This window comes from Saccoglossus kowalevskii, chromosome 14 (genome assembly GCF_978046115.1).
Source record: "Saccoglossus kowalevskii chromosome 14, keSacKowa6.1, whole genome shotgun sequence".
Taxonomy (NCBI): domain Eukaryota; kingdom Metazoa; phylum Hemichordata; class Enteropneusta; family Harrimaniidae; genus Saccoglossus; species Saccoglossus kowalevskii.
This window is the reverse complement of record NC_140654.1, coordinates 16221099-16241934: the sequence shown is the minus strand read 5'-3', so window position 1 is coordinate 16241934 and position 20836 is coordinate 16221099. Positions and strand designations below refer to the sequence as shown.

At 38.0% G+C, this 20836-nt stretch overlaps 1 protein-coding gene across 1 annotated transcript in view; it reads right to left on the bottom strand.

Annotated features, from left to right (window-relative positions):
* LOC100375108 (glycine receptor subunit alpha-4) overlaps positions 1 to 20569 on the bottom strand; it is a 38291-nt gene extending 17722 nt beyond the window's left edge. The window contains exon 1 of the mRNA XM_078006083.2: positions 20415 to 20569. The gene's annotated coding sequence lies outside the window, so the exon portion shown is untranslated. The remainder of the gene's footprint in view (positions 1 to 20414) is intronic.
* Between the last annotated feature and the right edge of the window lie 267 nt (positions 20570 to 20836).

Below are 20836 nucleotides of genomic sequence, written 5' to 3'. Positions count from 1 at the left end.
GTGTATGCAAAAAGCACATCCACACAAATCACTGCATGTCATGTCCGTCTATAACATCTATAACATTTTCTAATTACACAATAAAAATACAACTCAATGGCGTCAAATTTACCAGGCGACACCCTCCCTCCCCAAAACATGTCATTCCCTCTCCTCCACTCCCATAGCTAACCATAAAACAGCTAATGGGAGAGAGAGCAAGGGAGGACATGTAACTAACTAACCATCACCGGGAACGTCTTCTCATGGTGGATGTACGACTGTACTCTTCGTCGTGGCTTTAAGTAATAGCTGAACTTCATCTTAATACAGGTCTGTTACATCATGGCCCAATAAGAATGCATCTGCGCTTCCCTGGCAATCTGGGAGTCCAACCTGCAAATAACCACCCTAGCAAACAAAAGTGTACCAGGTATACTCCCTTAGGAGCGAGGCGCAAATACAAGCAGTTGTACAGTTACACAATCATACATGTCAACAGATATGACCAAGGGTTCACCGAAGGCGATCTCAGTAAGTGTCCTCTGAGTGTCTCCACATACCAATGACTCTGCAAATAAATACAATGTTCATCGTCACGCTAGCCTGCTCCCCAGGTACATGTACATTGCACCAGTCGTCACCCCTTCACTATATGGTGGTCCATCCCCCAACTTGTTGAGCCATATGAGAAGGATAATACCAACTCGAAACCTCACAATACGCTGAACTACAACGTGGTCGGATATAATACCACATATGCGAAGTCCCACTCTCCCCTCAGCTGGGTGTTGTCATTCAGAGGGGCTCAATCAAATCCTCGTCCTCGACAACCTCACTATATGACAATCTGACGACATACACATACCTGTAGCAGGTAGGCACATTCCAAACGCATCCCGATTATGATTAGTAACACTTCATCCGTTGTCTATCACTAACCGTCGATAATAGTTCTCCTCCCCAATCAGATACTGCTGAATTACTATCCAATGCAAGTAGATCTGTAAGTGAATGTTGCAAATTCTGTATATGTCAAATTCCATATCTCCTACAGCTTTTAACATCATTTGGCTTACTAAAAGCATCTCGTTTAGTGGTCCACAGACTAGTGACTGGGAGATGATTTGACACTTGTTTGTTCGCTACCCTGGCTAAAGCTATCTTCCGTGAACACCTGGTTAATTCCCACGGGCACACACCGGTCTTCTCCCGCATTAAAGGATAGAGTCATGCCCCAAGCGGTTCATCATCAACCATTCGATCGTTCGACATGAACGTTGGTGCGGCTGCATTCAACCTAAAATCCATGGTTTGATTCATGTCACTAAAGCCATAATACTGTGTTCTTCATCTATTTCTCATAGGGTATCTCTTCTCTGTTGTTACATCGTCTGTCGGCACCTCAGTTGCCGTTTCACATGGCATCACATCTTCTTCCAACATTACATCAGCAGAACCATCCATGTTCTCACTATTAGTATCTGCCAATTACGTGTCTTGGCTGGATCCAGATGCTTGGCTCGCATCCCCAGTCACACGGTCTTGGTCATGTACTGAACTTCCCACACTCTCAAGGACAACAGTACCCTCATCCAAAGTGCCACTTCCAATACATGGTGTATCAGCGGTTATAGTGTCGTTGTCACTCACTGTATTGTCAAGGCTAGCAGTTATGACAGCTGGTGATGCCTCTATTTCAGTCACAACTCAACTATCAACAGGTGGCATAACTGTCTCATCTTGTGGTCAGTCAGTCTCTTCACTGCTACTACTAGACATCGCCTCTGTCACAGGCAAACCACCTTCGCTATCTCTCGCTTGTGTTCTCTCTAATAATATCTGGTCATCAGATGAGCTCTCTAGTACGGTGTCGCTAGACTCTCTGACCACTCTATTGGTGCGCCGAGTGCGAGTCCGTCTACAACAATTTCGTTTCGTTATGATTGGTGTACGCATTGGACGATCCGGTGGAACTGCTGGCAGGGCATAGCATGGCATCAACAAATTACGATGAATCGTCCGGCGCTTCCCCCCACTCTCTGGCTTCAGTACGTAAACAGGGATGTCATGATTCACTCTCTTGACTACCAAGTAAGGCTCATGTTCCCACTTGTCTGTAAGTTTCTGTTTACCTCGGATAGATACATTGCGTATCAAAACACGGTCGCCAGGTTCCAAGTCGGCTTCTTTTGCCTTTTTATCATACAAATATTTGTTCTTCCTTGCTCTGATAGTCATCTTGTTCCCAGCTATCTTATACGCTGCCTGTAAGTCTCTGCGTACTCTCTCTACATATGTTTCATAGGTCTCTTTGTCCTTGTCACTAGGCTCCAAACCCAGATAGATATCATTGCGCAACTTTGGATGATGTAACCTACCAGTAATGACGAATTGTAACAGGTTTCTTTATCAAGGCATGCGCAGATCCCATATGACCATTAATACCAACAAAGCAATGTCTATACCTCAACTTATCATATGTCCTTTTCCCAGGTGTAGACATCTTACCAACTTCATTGTGATTCTTCTTTCTACTGTCTGCAGCAGCTCGCATACATGGCTCCAACACATTTGTACCCAATGTTATTGGTACTCGATTTCCATGCTCTGTATCTGGAACTACCACTACCAGGGCATCCATGGTCTGTTCTACACCATATATCGACAGTGGCAGTCCTAACTGTACTTCCAATAGTCCCAATACTGGCAAGCTTGGTCACTAACACCCAGTATTCGCAAATCAGCAGCAGACATGTCCAAGGGAAAACCAGATAAATGAGCATCATAAAACCACTTACTCAATGTAGTTACTTGTGAACCTGTATCCATTAGACAACGTGCACTATGATTGCTCACTGTTATTACTTCCTCATATGCTGGTCCTACGACTCTGCGACAAATATCCGTTTGCATCAGTTGCAGGTTGGGGATGGAGTCATCTACACTCAGGGGTGTCCTATCATTTCTCTTTTTGGGCAGTTACGTTTCTGCTGTAGAACTCTTCTTTGTTCATATCTCGCAGGCGGATCACGTGTCTTGCAATCAGACTCACCAAAAGTGGATGTTGTCTGTTTAGCATTATTCTCCTTTTTCTGAGGGCAGTTCCTGGAGTAATGTCCCTCCACTTTACAATAGAAACATCTCTGTGCCTGCCGTTTCTTGTCTAGACAGTCTCTGGCCATGTGGTCTGGGTCACCACACGCATAGCAATGTCTAGACACTTTAGGGTTACCTTTATACTGTCTCTTGGAACCGGGGTCATCGTTTTCTCGTGTAAAGCCTGTTGTCTGTGTGCCATACTCAAGCGTTGATTTGACTTTCATCTCCAACCTATCCAAACGTTCAATAACAGACGATAGCGTTGGTTTCAATTGTTCAGCAAATCCTCTAGCTACTCCGCTTACAACATCTGTTTCGCTAAACCGCGCCTTACCAGAGTTGTCCTGTACCTGTACGGCATAATCAGTAGCCATCAGTCGGGTCATTGCGGGTTTCAATTGTGACAGGGGTTGGCATGGCTGGCGCCTGTCACTAACTTCTTCCTGAGCTTCTCTCGCCAGCCCTACCATCTCATCAAAATCATACACTCTGTTTACACGATGTCTGATAGCATCCCTGACTGCTTCATCTCGCAAACCTCTCCAAAATGTATTTCTCAGGCGTTGGTCCATGGCCGATTTAAGTATACCACCCTTTCGCCCTACTTTATTTAACTCTTCCTCTAGTTTGTTAGCAAAGTCAGCAATGGTTTTTTTTCTTTTTGTAGCCCCTTACTATAAAAGTTCGCCAGAAGTGTCTCAGTGGATTGAACATCACCATAGCGCTTGCGTAGCTTTCTCAGTAACTGGTCAAACGTAACATCAGGTCCCATCCCGTCTATGAGCCGAACCACACATCCTTTCAATGAGGCTCTAATTGTTCGCAGCATCGATATGGGGGACTCTTTATTGCCATGTAAGTACGTCTTCACCTCGCCTTCCCACGTCAGGAAGTCAACATCAGATGTTCGACCAACATCTCCAGAAAATGCACTCAACTTGTGTCTATCTGCCAGATATACTGCCGTATAGCTACCATCTCTATCAGTGCAGGTGTCAACCACAGCGTCATTGGTACCATGCCTTCTACCATAGGGGCCCAATGATATTTTCTCATTATCTAATTCACGATCCAAGCGGTCGATATCGTTCCCAAACAAATCTGAACGATTAGTCTTCCCAGTACCTACCATAGTTCTAAATGACTCAGGTCGCTCTTGTCTAGTGGGTGTATTCTCTCGGCTACACCCCCTCGTACATAACTATCGTTGTCACGCTCATAATCAACATCCCAGTTTTCACCAGCGAGTCTAGAGTGTTCTATATGTCTCCATTCACACTGTTCAGCTTCTCGCTGTTCATACCTTTTCTCTATCTCTTTCCGAAATTTATCAAGCCTCTCTTTTCTGTTGTTCATCTAACAACCATTGACTCTTGGCTCTGTTTAAACGTTCGTCCTCTTCGAGTCTCCATTTTATTTTATTTTGATCAATTCTGCGCAACATTTCTCTTTCTTCACGTATTTGTGCAAAGCTTAACGGTCTATCACCAGTGTCAGCCGTCTTGTCCGGTGACGTATCTACGGAGTGTCTCTTGTCACCATCGCTCATATCACCCCATGCTACCTTGTCCTCCATTATAGTAGCAATACTAGTCAGCATACATGTCTGCTCCTGAAAAAAAATACTCAAAATGATCTCATTAAATAACAACTGTTTACCACAACTGTTTACCACTTAGACCGGATACTGGATACAATTTGGATCCAGTTGATGCCTAACACGTTGGGCGCCATTTATCTGTCACGCCCATGAGTTGCCTAAAACTAGATCAGCTTAAATCACAGGTGGACAGATAGGGAACATTTATATGAAGGGCAACTAACTGGTATCTCTGTAATAACAACCAGGGATCTCTTACTGCGGTCGAGACAATTCGGCAGTCCAGTCGTAAACCGAGGTAACGACGTACATCGAATATTATAATCAAGGAGACATTCACACTGTTAATTAACGACACATACAGGCCAAGTAAACAACAACTTCTATTCAATATTCATAAAGGTGAACCAAGGACAACAGTGGGCACACATAATTATTCATACATAACACAATAATTGGCATCTCGCTCACTGGATTATAAACTAACAATAGTATGATAATAAACACTACAAATGCATGAATTGGCAGTAATACGCACAATAATAATCACTTCCGGTTGACAGAATTAACAGCAATGTTCATCACAATAATTACTAAAGTTGTATGACTGAATAGAGAAATACACAATGTCCAACAATATACATGTAGCGTAAACACAACAATAACTATAGTGTTATGAAAATTTAGTTTGATAAATACAACAACAGATAACCAGTACAACAACTCAATAACATTCTGCATGGACTTTAGTACAACGTACAGCCTAATAAAACTATACATGTCATGAGTATACTAACAGTAAAAGCCCTAACCCTAGTTAACTGATTACATGTAACCTCTAATTAATATTTACTTCAGACGAGCACCACACAAATACACACAATCTTTGCTGTCTTGTAGGGCACAACGCACGAAATTGCTACTTTAACAACAAGCCAAACGAAAAACTTCCCTCCAAGCGCAAAGACTCAAACATACAAAAATCATACAGTCGCGCGTGTACATGTGAGTAACGGAATTGTTCACTGTTCGAAATCGTATGACAGTTTGCACAAAGTTAACTTTTTTAGTCAATAACGAGTATCAAACCTGATCTTCAAGTTCCTTATGGTAGCGGCGAGTCCCTCAGTGGCGTACTGGCGTCGATCACGTCAAAGTAAGTAATTAGTATTGTTTGAGAAAATACCATTGGTTTTACACCGTGTGCGACAAAACCATTACGACAGGCTTTTTTTATCTATAAGAATATTTTTATTAATACAGATATTTATTTGAACCAACTAAATATCATAATCTGTTAAAACATGGGTAGACTAATGATTTCAGAATCAGAAAGATATACCGTCGCATTTAAATTCGAAGTTGATGCTTTAGAGTTTTGAATATTTTTTTAGAGATGGTTTTGTGTTAAAATTGTTTTTTTCTCTCTAAATGAATGAAATAGTGCAGAAATCATGCATATTTAGTCCCTCATTTAGTAAGAATAAAGTAGGTGCCATCAGTCTGCATATCCTTGGGGGCAGACATCCGGGCATTTTCACCACCTGGCAACCCTCACGGTGAAAACAAAGGCCCAAAACTCGCAGAAAACGGTACTTTGAGATGATTGTTGAGACTCCTCTGAACAGTGTAACAAGATTAGCCCTACGTGTGTAACATATATAAATTTGGTTGTTTAGAATTATTTCAAAGTTGAGTTTGTGTTGTTTTCTCGAATTTTCTCCGACTCGACCGGCGTTCCACAGCAGCGCGCACAGAGCCCATAGAAATGCATGTACAGTGGTGCGCGTCGTAGCAACGTGGAACGTCTTGTGACGTAGCTCCGCCCCCGAGGATAAGAAGATTCGAGGCTATACAAAGATATATTACTGTGATTGTCATATGATAAACAATGGATAACAATTATCATTATACATCTGTCATCGTAAATCAATGAGTTACAGCGTGCCGTAATTTGCGGTATTTTAAGGGGTATTTTCATCATACCGTATTGGTAAATGCGAATTCCAAATATGGAATGATTACGCGCGTAAGCGTCCTCTAATAATAAAAACGAACATGGCTACCACCAGGGTTTGACCGGACTCCATATAAAGAAAGCACTAGTCTAAATATGCGTGAAGCTAGGCGATTAGGTGCCGTACGCGAGCGCCGGTTCGAGTCACGCACGCAGTACGTATTTACTATAATTAGACATAGTCTTTACCTTGCCGTTTATTCGGTGTTATTTGCTTACTTTACTTCCTATGTCGACAGCAACTATGAGTTTAAAAATTATTTCTCAGTACTTATTCACTGTTAAAATGCTGTACCATTACTTTCACCATCCTACTACAGCCAGATCTGAAGGCCTTTGCCGCATTCTGGCCATGCTGTGTGGCGCGTATCGCGTGGACGGGTTTCACGTTCTCTGCACGTAATAAGCTCGGTTATTAAGCATCCTTTTTTTGGGGATGCCCGGTGGCCGAGGGGAAGACGTGTAGTGGCGTGAAGCTAGGCGATTAGGTGCCGTACGCGAGCGCCGGTTCGAGTCACGCACGCAGTACGTATTTACTATAATTAGACATAGTCTTTACCTTGCCGTTTATTCGGTGTTATTTGCTTACTTTACTTCCTATGTCGACAGCAACTATGAGTCCATATAAAGAAGTTCCCTGATTCCCATGATGTATTCTTGGCAGGAAAAAATGTATAATAATAAGGTTATTACGAATAAACCTCAAAGTATGTACTCAGACAGTACGCTGTCGCATCGACTTCCGCTGCTCGTCGGTCGATACTGTCGCTGTACTGTCTTCGTGCATACTTTGAGGTATCTTCGTAATAACCTTATAGTATGTACGCGATCGCTAGAAGCCCGAAAACGTAGCTCTAGTTTCCTCAACGTTAACACAAGGCTAGGAGCGGCCAGATAAATCAAACAAACGGTGAACAACATCGAGCAAGTAAGAATTAAAACAGATTACATTGATAATTTCTTGCTTTATGTCATAAATATTGGGATCTGTACGAACAGGAATTAAAAAAAACAGCAATCCAGCGCTAAAATTGAGAGAACTAGTAAAAGTGGATTTTCTTTTCTCACGACAGGTTAGATCATAGCTATGTTCCGACACACTGAGGTGCGTGCTCAATTTACATCTGATTTTCACTCGCGCAATTTAACAAGCAAGTCGCTCATCTGTACTACTGTAAAACACTTTTCTATGTTCTATATTGAGCTACAATCAGACCAATTTCACATTAGATTGACGTGTCCTGCAAATTAGAGGTCATTTGTAGCTACATTCACCATTTCAATAAAAACGCGCACATGATGAGTTTGTTTAATTATGATTGTTAGTAGACCCGGTGGATCCAGGACTGTTATAAAGCTTCGACTATGCCTACAACGGACAATTTATATTAGTCTGGAGACAATTTATCGATAAAATGATCTTTTATCTAAATACAGCAGCTTCAATTGGTGTTCCTGATTGTTTGATGTAATACGCGAAAGGAATTTATATATATATTCTAACAAATCGTAATTTTACCAGGGTCACTGCTTAGGTCACACATGTTACTGTAACACTGGACTTGTTAGCACATAATATAAAATATTTAAGTATTTCAGATATACTATCAAATTACGAAAGGCAATACGATGATGGATGTCTCAAAAGGTTATTGTGCATAAACTAACTATAGGTTTAAGAAGATGAATTACGTTGTTATATAATATACGTAAACAGACTATCATAATCTAAGCCAAATTATGTATATATGGATCGCAAAACAAGGATTCAGAGTACGCTTGCCAAATCAAATGCGTTAAAATATTTACACACGTTTCAACTATGTAAGCTGTGGTTAAACAATATAACCCCCTCCCCTTCACACGGTTTGTCGTGTTTAGATGTGGGCTCCAAGCGTGAATGATAAAGCGTATGAATATATCCCGCTGTGAAATGTAAGTGTAATTGACAAATTGTGATTGTGCAACGAACATAATGTATTACAAAAAGACATTGCAAGCCTCGGTTGAATCAGAACAAAATCTGAATTACGCATTTTACAGCAGAAAATATAGTGATTCGGTATTGAATGATTAAGTGTTGTCCATCCTCATATAATGAGTAATCGTCGTCTACAATTTAAAATCATGTCTATTGAACGGATTTTACAAAAAACAAAAACAAACAAGAAACTACGTGTGCGGAATGGCGTCACCTCTCAATGTATGTGCAGTCGTATGCTAGCTCAATGGCTGATTTAATTTGAGCGCAGATGTAAGTAAAACGTTCTTACATGGTATGTAGTATTTTAATTATTATCAGAATCACTTTAAATATGGAGAATATAATATAATAGGACATAACACAACCACATTTGAATGTACCATTTGATATTGCACAATCAACAACATATTATACACTCGACAACAAACTACTGTATGAAGAAACACTACTGCTTATCAACACACCCCGCTATCTCCCTCAACAGTGTAGCCACTATGTCTGACTAAATATCCTAACACATAGAATGGCGTCACAATATTCAATTAATTGTTCAAGGAGGTGTCCCAAGACAGATAGCTAAAAGCGGCACTGCCTTAATAATGATTTAAGTACATCCCAGGTTTTTCAATTTTCTCGAGTATTCGCTATCGGCATGGACATCATCTTGTCTAGTTTCCTGTCACTTGCTCTGTTGTAGACTAATCATTACAAGGTACGGTAATAATATCACTCCTTCACGTTGATTAATTTGAGCCACACCATTCTCCCAACTTGGTAAATAACTGTAGCTAATTGGTCGGCACTTTGGAAAGTTTCGTTTATTCTTTTTACACCTCAGTCGGGCAAATCCAAATAAGTAAATCAACATTATTCATGTACTTGAATAAAATCACGATGTTATTACGTCATATTGCATTATCTTACCGCACTGTTGAGTTTCAGATTTATGGTGACTTGTTTTTGCCTTGTCGTCTTTACTTGACTTTTCCAGCTGCCGGTTTATGAATTATGTTCTGTTGATTTACGTCTTTCGTCAGTGTTCACTAATTGGACGAACCCAAAAAAATTTTATGCACTGCCGTGCTTTTAACAATAGTATGTTGTTAATTCACATCAAATCATTCTGTTTCACAGTCAATGTCCACAGAGTCGCTTCACTAACAAAGTTCACAAAAGCTAAGTACCAATCAGTTCTAATTTCATATTTGAAAAATAATTTTCGTACCAAATAAACCAACCATTCTTCCCATAATCAAAATACATCATATAGTTCAGTCGTAACAGTCGACCAATGTTAGCGCAAACATTTCCCATCTATTTATAAGCCCTCCAAGTTAAATCAAAGTCAAGTTTGGTTTTGTCAGGTAGTCCTGGGAGTCAATGTATTTTTGCACAGATTATTATAACCATGTTTGCGGTCAGAGCTGCACACAATATTAGCTGTTCGCTCTAAATAATGTTATCCATGTTACCAATACACAAATGTTTAATTCATTTCATAGGTCATTACATTATCCATATATTGCTTAATACCAATATAAATAGCATGCATGTTACCGACCCAAATGATAATACAAGTCAATAATTCTTTGAAAGGTATTTCAAATACAAGTAAATAATGAATATGTTGTAATCACGAATAACTTTACGATTTTGTTATGCATTTAATTTGCTGTATTATTACTGACTATATTTGTTTATTGAGTAAAATGTATTTTACACCTAAACGGCGGCTGACGTAATTTTATCACACTCTTATAAATATAATTACCTTCGGTATAATATGAGGTTATTGCGAGGATACCTCAAAGTATGCATGGAGACAGTACAGCGGCAGTATCGAGCGGCGCGAAGGTATGCTCGCAATAACATATACATCTTTTCCTTGCAAGGATGCAGCATGAGAATGCCGATATCCAAATAGTTGAGAACAGAATCAGCGAACTTCTTTGTGTGGAGTCTGGTCAAACCAGGGTGGAAGCCATGTTTGTTTTTAATATTAAGGACGCTTACACGCGTAATCATTCCATATTTGGAATTCGCATTTCCTTATATGGTAGGATGAAAGCACTTGAACTTGTATGTATTGTATTATGAACTTGTATTAGTAATCCTAAGCACTTCGGTTGAAAAACAGAAAAAAATAACTGTTATATTATTCCTGAAAATAGAGCAGTAAACTTACATACTAGGTTTCACATTCGAATTGTTATATATTTGAAGACATGCGCGAATTCAACAACTGCTTGTAAGGTATGCCATGATTATATATCAAATTTTGTTTTTAAATGGGATTTTAATAATTGTAAAATAGCCAAAGATAATCTAGTTTTGAAATAGTTTACAGATATATTTCGAGTGAGCTGTATAAATTTTGTTTTAAATCTGCTTCATTATGTGAACAAATTACCCTGCTAGTTAGCTGGTTAGCAAATGTAAATTGTGATCAGCATATTACTACAGCATATTGTGATTATCAATTATCATCCGAAAAAAACTATGTTTACAAATATGAACGCTATTATAAATGAGTTACATTGCCCTGCTATGAAAATATTTAAGAATCTATCAATTGTTAGTATTAACATGTTTGAACTATAGGATTATAATCTGTCTAGTGGTCATTATCAACTGATTAAAATGCGCTCAACTGAAGTTCATATTTCAAAAATATTTTTTGTTTTTCCTTGAACTTTCAATTTCAACTTTTTTCAGGAAATATTTTCGTCAAATGTGTTCGCCAAGACTTAATAACTGTAAAAGGCTATGCCCGCGTGTGCGCACATACCATTTGCTTCTCAAATCACACGAACCATGGTATATAAAATTTTTAACAATGCACATGGCTATATAACTACATCACAAAAATGAAATGTGACAACGAAATGTTACATTAATCCCATGGAACAAACTTGGGTCTTTATTTTACAATGATATGTTATACGGTAGGCTGGATAAAATTAACATATTGGTGAGAGACATACGCTCGGTTACTATCGCCCAGAGAGGTCTTATATCTGTTAATTAAAACATACTCGAACAAGAAATACCCTGCAAAATCGCTGTTTATATCACGTTGCTATCTTTAAACAACGTCCAGTGTCTTTTCTTGGATCACAATACTATTGGAAAAATAACAAAGGAACTTGAGCCAAAAATACTTAATGTCTGAAAACATAAATACACCGATTTACACTATTACCACGTTGTATACTAATTTCGACGTGGATTTCTGGTACAATTTGTGTAAACTGTCATTCTAAATCATTTTTAGGGTTTAAAATTTACCCGCCGAGTAGTGCACGTCACAGATTCTTATTTAAATTCCAGGGATGAAACGCATTTCATAATGCATCACGCATAGATGGGCTCGGCATGACAAAATCGACATCAATTGTAGTATGTTTCAACGAGCTTGCTATCATACTATCCATACCCTATTTTCGCACAAAACAAGGCAAAAACAATTAAAAAATACAATATTTTAGTTACGATTGTTTGCATTCACGTCACCAATTTACGAAAAATACGACATGCTAGCGAGTCTCGTGTAAGAACCCTTTGATGAAATCACGTTTTCGATTTGAACGTTACACTGCAATGAGTGCGCACGTGCATCATGGGATTTTTTCCGGCAAAATGTACAATATATTCCCATTTCTAGCAACAATAATTCGTACATGGTTCGCAATTATTTTAGACAGCACTCATGGTCGTGCGATCCCGGTTCAGGACGATATCACAGGTCTTCTAAGTACCAGTAATAAGACCGTGCTTTAGCCAATCAGACTGCTAGATTAAATCTAACCATGTCACAATTAACGCTGTACCATGCACTTTAATCATGTCAAATTCGAGGAATAAAGGTATGTGGGTGGTGATGATTTGTGAAACAGATGTTATTAATACACTTCAACCAGCATGTGTTACATTCCATCACATTCAACGTTCAGACATAAAAACTGTCCTGCTGTCAACATTATAGCATCAATGTACGGATATTGTCTACAATTTATAAAAGAAAAATATGTAATATTAACCCTTCCTTAGTTGTATTAAGGCAACCTATCAAATCTTGCTTATCGACAAAGATATTCCGGAGATGTGTACATCATTAATGCGAATCTGCATGAATGTTCACCGGTTGTGCACGCTGTTTCCCGATGTACCGACCAATTCAACGTGCACGAAGGCGCAGCTACAAATAAACTTCCAATACCATATGCGCGAGGTTCGTGGTCTGTGCGTGTCGAATGGGGGCGCTCCAGTTCAGTGTTGTCGTTTTATTATTGATATGTTTTGTTCTACGTCACAAATAAAAGTATATCAAGTTTACTGTGTGTTGTCGTTTTAATAATAACATACACATTATTTAAGTAAGTTCGAAGATTTATTTAGATGAACAGGCAGATTTAGGTAATCATGTAGAAGCTGGAAAGCGATCTAGGAGCTTGGCGATTCTAAGAAATCGTAATGGAACAACAAAATGTAACAACGTCGTCTTGTAAATACGGGTATTTGTTCTATATACAGAATGACAGGGAACTGATGCGACGTTGCGAACGCAAATAACCAATGACATTGACTCATCGCATACTTTGATTGCTGAGTCGATAATATATCTTTCAGACACATTGTAAATGATTACACTTATGAGTCACCTTCGTTGACCATGAGTTTGTAGTATACAATGTATATCAGTTTTACAGCCTATGCATGCAAGTGCACTGTTTAAAGGTTCATTTGATATTCAGTGCCATTGACGAGTATAACTGATCTTGACTCACTTACGCGATACAGTTTTGTACTAACAACTCTTAGTCGCCGTTCAATATTGTGTTTCATAAGTGCACTTAGTACATGAAACCGCCGTACCAATCTCGTTTATGTCAATGAAATTATTATTCTTTATATATATTGTATTTCAACATGTAATATCATATCAAATTGTTTGACCTGATTGTGAGTGTTAGCTATTGTGTGTGGAAGTATAATGTGCATTCGCGTTGAGAGTGTGCCAAATGTTTAACTGACAATGATGTGAAATAAAATTATACAAAGATTGTACATATCAACGTACATACTACTGACCATGTAATGAACAAATGTGTACTAAACGATAGCCTTAACTCTAATTAGATTAAATAACAACTAAGTAGTAGGCTTATTTTACGTGCGATTTTCACACTATTCCTTCAATCACATATTACGTATATGAAACTATCATTATAGTTAGACCATTCTTTTTTTTTGAATGTCCCTGACTATATGTCTAGAAAAATAGTTCTGAACCATATATTAGTAAAATTATTCTCATAAATCTGGCATTTGATATTGATTATCTACAAATCATATTGATGTACATGCTCTACACGTGAAAGTGTAAATATATTTATGTGTATCCAGTTATCTAGCTCCTCATACAGGATATATTGGTCAGTGATTAGTGGTATATGCAGCACTACCAATACTGTTCAAACCCTGTGCAACATAAATAACGGCCTTTAAACTAATCCTTCATTATAATTACATTATTCATTTGAACACTAATATGTTAACTCAACAAATTAAAATTTGACGGTCAGCCTTTGTGACTATTATTTCGCGTAAAACATTATACAGAACACTGAAGCCGACTTTGTTGAGAAAAGTTATGTTTATCCATCTATTTATATTGTCACAACAAGGCTACAATTGCAAATCGCACTGATTTTTGATTGATTTTTGCCAGTGCCCTCGAAAAAGGCGGATATGACACAAGATATATATATCACAATTCAAAATATATACGAAGGAATAATATCAAGTGGCAATAAAAGAGCATTCGACGGGCGACCGTCGCTAATGACAGTCAAGAGAATTTCTAATATTTACAGTAATCTAATCTAATCATTTATGAATTGGCGGTAAGTAAGAACAATTTAAATTTTGGCTGCGATTCTAGAAGTTGTTTCTGTGAAGGCGACATTTAGATTCAAAGAATAAGATGTTGCAATGAACGACGAAAATTAAAATCCTATTTTCAATTTGAGACTCAGTCATTTGATTGGCGCGCTATGAGAAACTGTCAGTTATTTGCATATCTAGTCGGCGGCTCAATAATAATAATAATATTAATAGATCAAAGAAAAATTGGATCAACAATGTTTCCAGTCAGTAGTGTTTCCACGCATGAAGATCTCTGGGTGACTGCAATTTGCACTAGAACAGTAACATTTTCCATTGCCTATAATGCAATTCAATGTTCTGTCCGGGAAATAAAAGACAGAATAAGTTGGGAGAGGTTTGACTTATTTTCTGGTACGTTTCATATTTTGAGGCATCAAGTCGAGATTTTTGCATAATTAGACATCAAAATTAACAAATACAATGTCGCCTCTCCTTGCGCGTGGCGATTAAATCGTTCATTAATCACCCGGTCGTCACGTGGCATTATTCCAGTCACACCATTTGTTGAAACTTTGTTCACTGTCATAGTTATTCAAAAGTGTTATCCCCTTTTTCGAAATACCACTTCAGTGCTTGCAAGTCTTGTGTGATATGATATGTTGTTGGGTGTTGGATCGTGCAATATTTTAGTCGCGTATTTTATTCACAGACAAACTCATTTACAATGCGATCCACTTCAAATTTATTAGACAGTGTATACCACGATTACAGAATCGTCGCACGCTTCTTCTAGAAATTACACTATGCTCGGATATTGAGCAACCAACCAGCAGTTAATCTCGCCGCGAGAAGTCCCCCGTTCGGCAAGAACACTGATGTACTCAGTGTCAACAATTTTTTTGATCTTCATGTCGTTCATGTCATTTAGCAAGTCCACAAATCAGTTATCGGGACTTTAGCTCTCGAATATGACGTCATAAACCATACAAACACGTGTTAATCTATATGAATATTAAAAAAGTGGGCGTCAAAACAGAACTGACTAGTAACATAGTTTGCGCGTTGTTTAGCCTGGCAAGGTCGTGTGAGTTGTACCCTACACTGTGCTCCAAACCCAATAGAATATGATGCCCGCAAGGAGACCACTCACACCTACATATCAGGCTACGCGTTGTTGGGCTTCTCTTCGACTGAAAATATGCAAATAATCGAAAAGATCCCAATGAAATGAAAAGTCCCAAATTGAAAATAGGTTTTTGACTTTCGTCGTTCATTTCAAAATCATACTGTTGAAAACTAAATGTCGCAAACCACGGGAATCACAGCTAAAATCTAAATTGTGGTTACTTTCCGCCAATTCCGCAGTTGAAATTACGTCGGAATCCAAAATATTAGAATCCAGAAAATATTAGAAATTGTCTAGGCCATGGACCGACGGACTTTATTGGTACATGTATTATATACGACAGCCTTATTCCCTGTAGATTTTAGCGATGGAAATAAAAAAACAATAAAACTATCTTAATCGGGAAAAATAACTGCAACTGCAAAGGTGCGGTCGAGGTAAAATATAATATGCCCCGGAACTAGCATTTTACCAAGGAATACTCAGCGGCGGCGTCAACGAATTCGAACATGCCGTAGTTAAAATCAAGTTCGTTTACATTGCATGTCATTGCGGACGGACACTTGGTTTGATGACAGTTAAATTAACCTATATTTTTGAAATAAAACAAACAGTTAACAAACATCACCGTACGCGTCACGACGGTGCACATCCACGAACATTTTTTTTTTGACAGCAGTGAGACTCGCTCGAACAAATCATGACTTATATCATACCGGTTGTCCAACTCTTTTTTGATAAAGTTGATTTACCTTCCCAAGAACTGGCACGATGTTCCTCATTTCATCCATATTTTCGCTGCTTAATTTTTGAAAGATCGGATCGACTTAAGTTCAACATTTGCTATTCATATTCAACAAAACCATAACTCTTCGATACCGGTTTATTTATGGTCTATCAACCCATGGATTTTATAAATAGGACATTATCTAATAACAGTAAAATATTCATGGCACTGGTACATTTGTAAATTATTCAATCAACTAATATAATCAGTTCAAACGTATACAAATGTCAATGACGACAACTAATAGTCCAGTCCCTGGTAATTACATCACGTATTATATCTCACTATGTTAACTCAGTAAATAGTGAACTCATTGTTCTTAGCTAAATGTTGAAAGCTTGTTAAATATTTAACACTAAACTGCACGCCATTTGCACGTTCACATATAATACAATTGATTGAACAATATCGAAACATTAATTTTTAACAAATATTATATATATATTTCATAATTAAAACTTTAGATATTGTACTGTACTGTAACATACTTGCCATGAAACACACCTGAGTATTAGATTATGTGTGTCCATTTCAATCCAAATTTGTATTTTAAAGAGAACATTTCGCTGCTGTACGCTAAAAAAAGATGTCAAAAACATGTTTTGTACAACATATGTTTTACAATACGAAAACATTGCTATCAATAGAAATGTGATACATTAGAACAATACCATTATGGTGCAAACACATAATGCGCATTGACACAAAAATAAGGTCTTTATTTTATACTAACAATATGTGATATAATTAGCTTATTTAAAGCGTTGATATTTATACTAAAACTATGTAATTTGTAATGGTCCGGCATGGCCTATTTGAATTCACTTATCATTGCAAGCATTCTTTGTGAGCAATCAACGTTATCGCGGGAATGTCAATGAAGCGATAGCTGTAGTTTACTCTCAATTTAGATTACACAGTTCAATTTAACGCCCACATATGTACAGTATATAACAATTGTATATAAATCTACTGGTAGTAATTTATATTTTTGATTAAGGTACCATAGCAATTCTACATGTGTTAGTGGCAAAGCGTGTTGTCGAACGGCGAGTACTGCCTTCAATGTCGAAAAGTTTACTTGACTGTCTTATTTCTTGTTGTAATTCATTACTTATTTAATTATCCCGATCCACGGTTAAAGTAGGTGAGTTGTACTGTTTTTTAACCTCCACGTAGATTGAAGAATACGTGAAACGGACCTAAATTTAAATGTATATTCACCCCATGTGTTCGTTTTACAGCTTTTTGTACTAATTTATATTAATCAGAATTCTGTGTATACATCAAAGGCTTCCTATTGCGTTTCTTGTATACAATTATTGTCGACGCTAACCAAATGTGCTGATTATTTGATGCATGAATTTAACATAACTCATTAGAATTGGGTAACCGGCTCATCGTGAATGCAACGTTGTCACGTTGAGATCAAGATGATTTGAAACGGCGCCGTTCATACTCAAGAACCAAAACGCACACAAGATAATGTATGAACAAACTATATATAGTGAAAGCATATAGTGATATTATTATATACCATATGTTAGTTGTTTGAAAACAACCAAGTAGTCTAACAGACCATGCGCTTGCATCTTTGAAATTGAAGTAAGGTAATGCAAGTGTTGATCACACAGATTATCAACACCCAATTTAGTATTTGGGTACGATATCTACATATAGGACTAAATGCATTGGATAAATCTGGGTATGTAGAAGAAAATATAACAATCAGTAATATAGGTCACGCTATAACAGTGGCCAACCAAGGTATACAAGTTATATTTTCTGACATGATTCATACTTAAATCACAATGTGTGAGTGAGCTGTTTTCTATGTGTACAACACACATTGCTAAGTTGAAGTAATCAACATCGTCCAATCACCCGGTTGGAGTTGAAGAGTACTATTCACTCAGTGCGTGATTGTGTTAGAACAATTTGTATTTGACCTCAATTATATTGAAGGATTTGATTTGGCGCGGCAAGAAGCGGAATCCGTCATCTTCCAATGGACACGCGTCACAACACTTGATTGTGTTCCAATTACCATGGAAACGCACCAGAGCACGCGCTGTTGTGTTTGATTTCGTCGGCAGTAATTACAGGTTTATCTTGGCAATTCCGCCAAGGTATTAATGGTGAACCGATAGCCAGAAATATGATATTTGGCCTGGAAGATGTGTAATCTGACTTACCAAACCCAATTAGCAATACTTAGTATATAACTTGTAAAGATTTCTGCCCGTTGTACACTTCACAGCTACATTCCAGTTTCCCCCAAATCAAGTTCGTATTAAGTAATAATATGCATTTTCTCAGTCTGTAATTTTACTCTGCATTGTTATTGGTATAAACAAATGAATAATCAAACAAGTGAAAATAGACAACTAGTAAGCCAGTATTGCTTTTGTTGCTACTTTTAACACATTCATCAATCAAATAACTAAGAAACACTTTCTTTGGCACATATTCACCGACGAGAAAGTCTAACTTACAAACACGCCGTTTATTATAGCCACTTGTCACATCGGTTGAGTATGAAATATATCACTTCAATATCACCATTTCAGTGTTCACGTGATATTCCGTATGACTAACGATTATAGATGCTCCTGACTCTCGTAACGCACTAACGACGCCCTAAATTAAATCCTTCAATTTTATGTCTGCAAGCGCTTTCAAAAGAAACAGCAACTGAGCAACACTTATCTTGCTTTTGTCAGTAAGAGAATTATTCTTTATCACGATTTTATTTGAATATATGTCACTGACATGAATATATATTTTTGAGTCTGCCAACTGACAGTAAATGAGACTTTCATCGCGTTTTAGTCAAGATATGGCAACTAGATTTAGGCATACGTTAAAATTTAGTTTCGCTGTTTAAGACGGAAATTTATACCCTTAAAACAAAACAAAAATATTGACATTCATACACTATTTTGAATCAATTCAACGGCTTTAGGTAAATGAAGTACACAGAATACAATACTGTACAGAACTGTATGGCTGTATTGCGTTAACATGACAAATAAACGTACACGGCTGTTTTATCTTTTAGTGTAGTTGACTGAATTGCATTTCACACACGCGGGATTTTAATACTCTGTGAACCAAGCATCTATTTTGCAACTAAAGGCAGCAGAAAAAATCTGAATTCTTCACGTACAAATAACCACAGTTTTTAATCGTAATAGTCTGGAGAATCGTCTATGAACAAATACTACTTATCGTGGCGCTCAACACGCTTACCTATTTATATATAAAAAACCAACAGTCGTAATTCGAGAAATCATTAATGCAATCGCAGTTTTACTCGAACAGCTGCCAGTTTCTTCTTTATTTGCACACGCATCCCGCAATAACACGTCAATTACGCAGACCACATAAAATGAAAAGCGAATATTTCAATTGACCGTAGTTAGTACGGTGATTGTATTATTCTCAGTCTCAGTCATTTGCATAGAGTTGGATCGTGACGCATGTTTCATGAGATAAACCTATGGTAAACATATTTAATCACGTCTAAACGAGAAGGACTCTTGAAACTAACCCAGCACTTACACTAACGGGGTTAACTATATACATCAATTTCATTATAAGCGTTTGAACTGTATGAATGGACCCTTTTATTTCAACGGCGCACGTGTATAGCATGTTTAAGCACAGGGGCTACATCGCCGCTAAGTTTGTCGCAATGTTGAGTTGGAATGAACTAAATCATGCTGAGCATAACAAAAAACTACTATCAGAGATCACAAAGCACGCGTGTTATTCGCTGCATTCAACGGCAGCCATTCCGCGTAGTATCTCGGTATGCTAAAGACAGTCGCATATCACAATCCTGTAATGCCATGCTATAAATCGCTGCTGCATATACAAGTAACTACCAACGACAACGACGCGTAAACATCAAGAGTTTCAGCTTACCTTTATCTACTATATCGCCTCCGACCGACCGTGGGTGTAGGTACGCGTTAACTATGTGAGCGTGGGGTCAGATAATACACGCAGCTGCTGTCGTAAGGATTTACACGTCACTGTGTGGAGGTTGTATACTAACATACTATAACTGCACGCTGAAGGCTTCGTTCAGTACTGAAAGAAATGCTATGCATTATGGGTCCGGAAACGGCGATGAAAGCATCACGTGTGACAAAAGAACTCGGGTGAATGCTCAATGACTCATAATAGGATTGCCGAGTGTTAAATAATATATTGACGGGTGCAAACCGATGTATGGTTTGTTGAGGTAAAACAAATGTGAATTCCCTTTCTCATATGTGTATAATAGCATTCAGTTCTGGTTGTCGGTTGTTTTCTTTACTATATACACTTGTATCGCAAATACG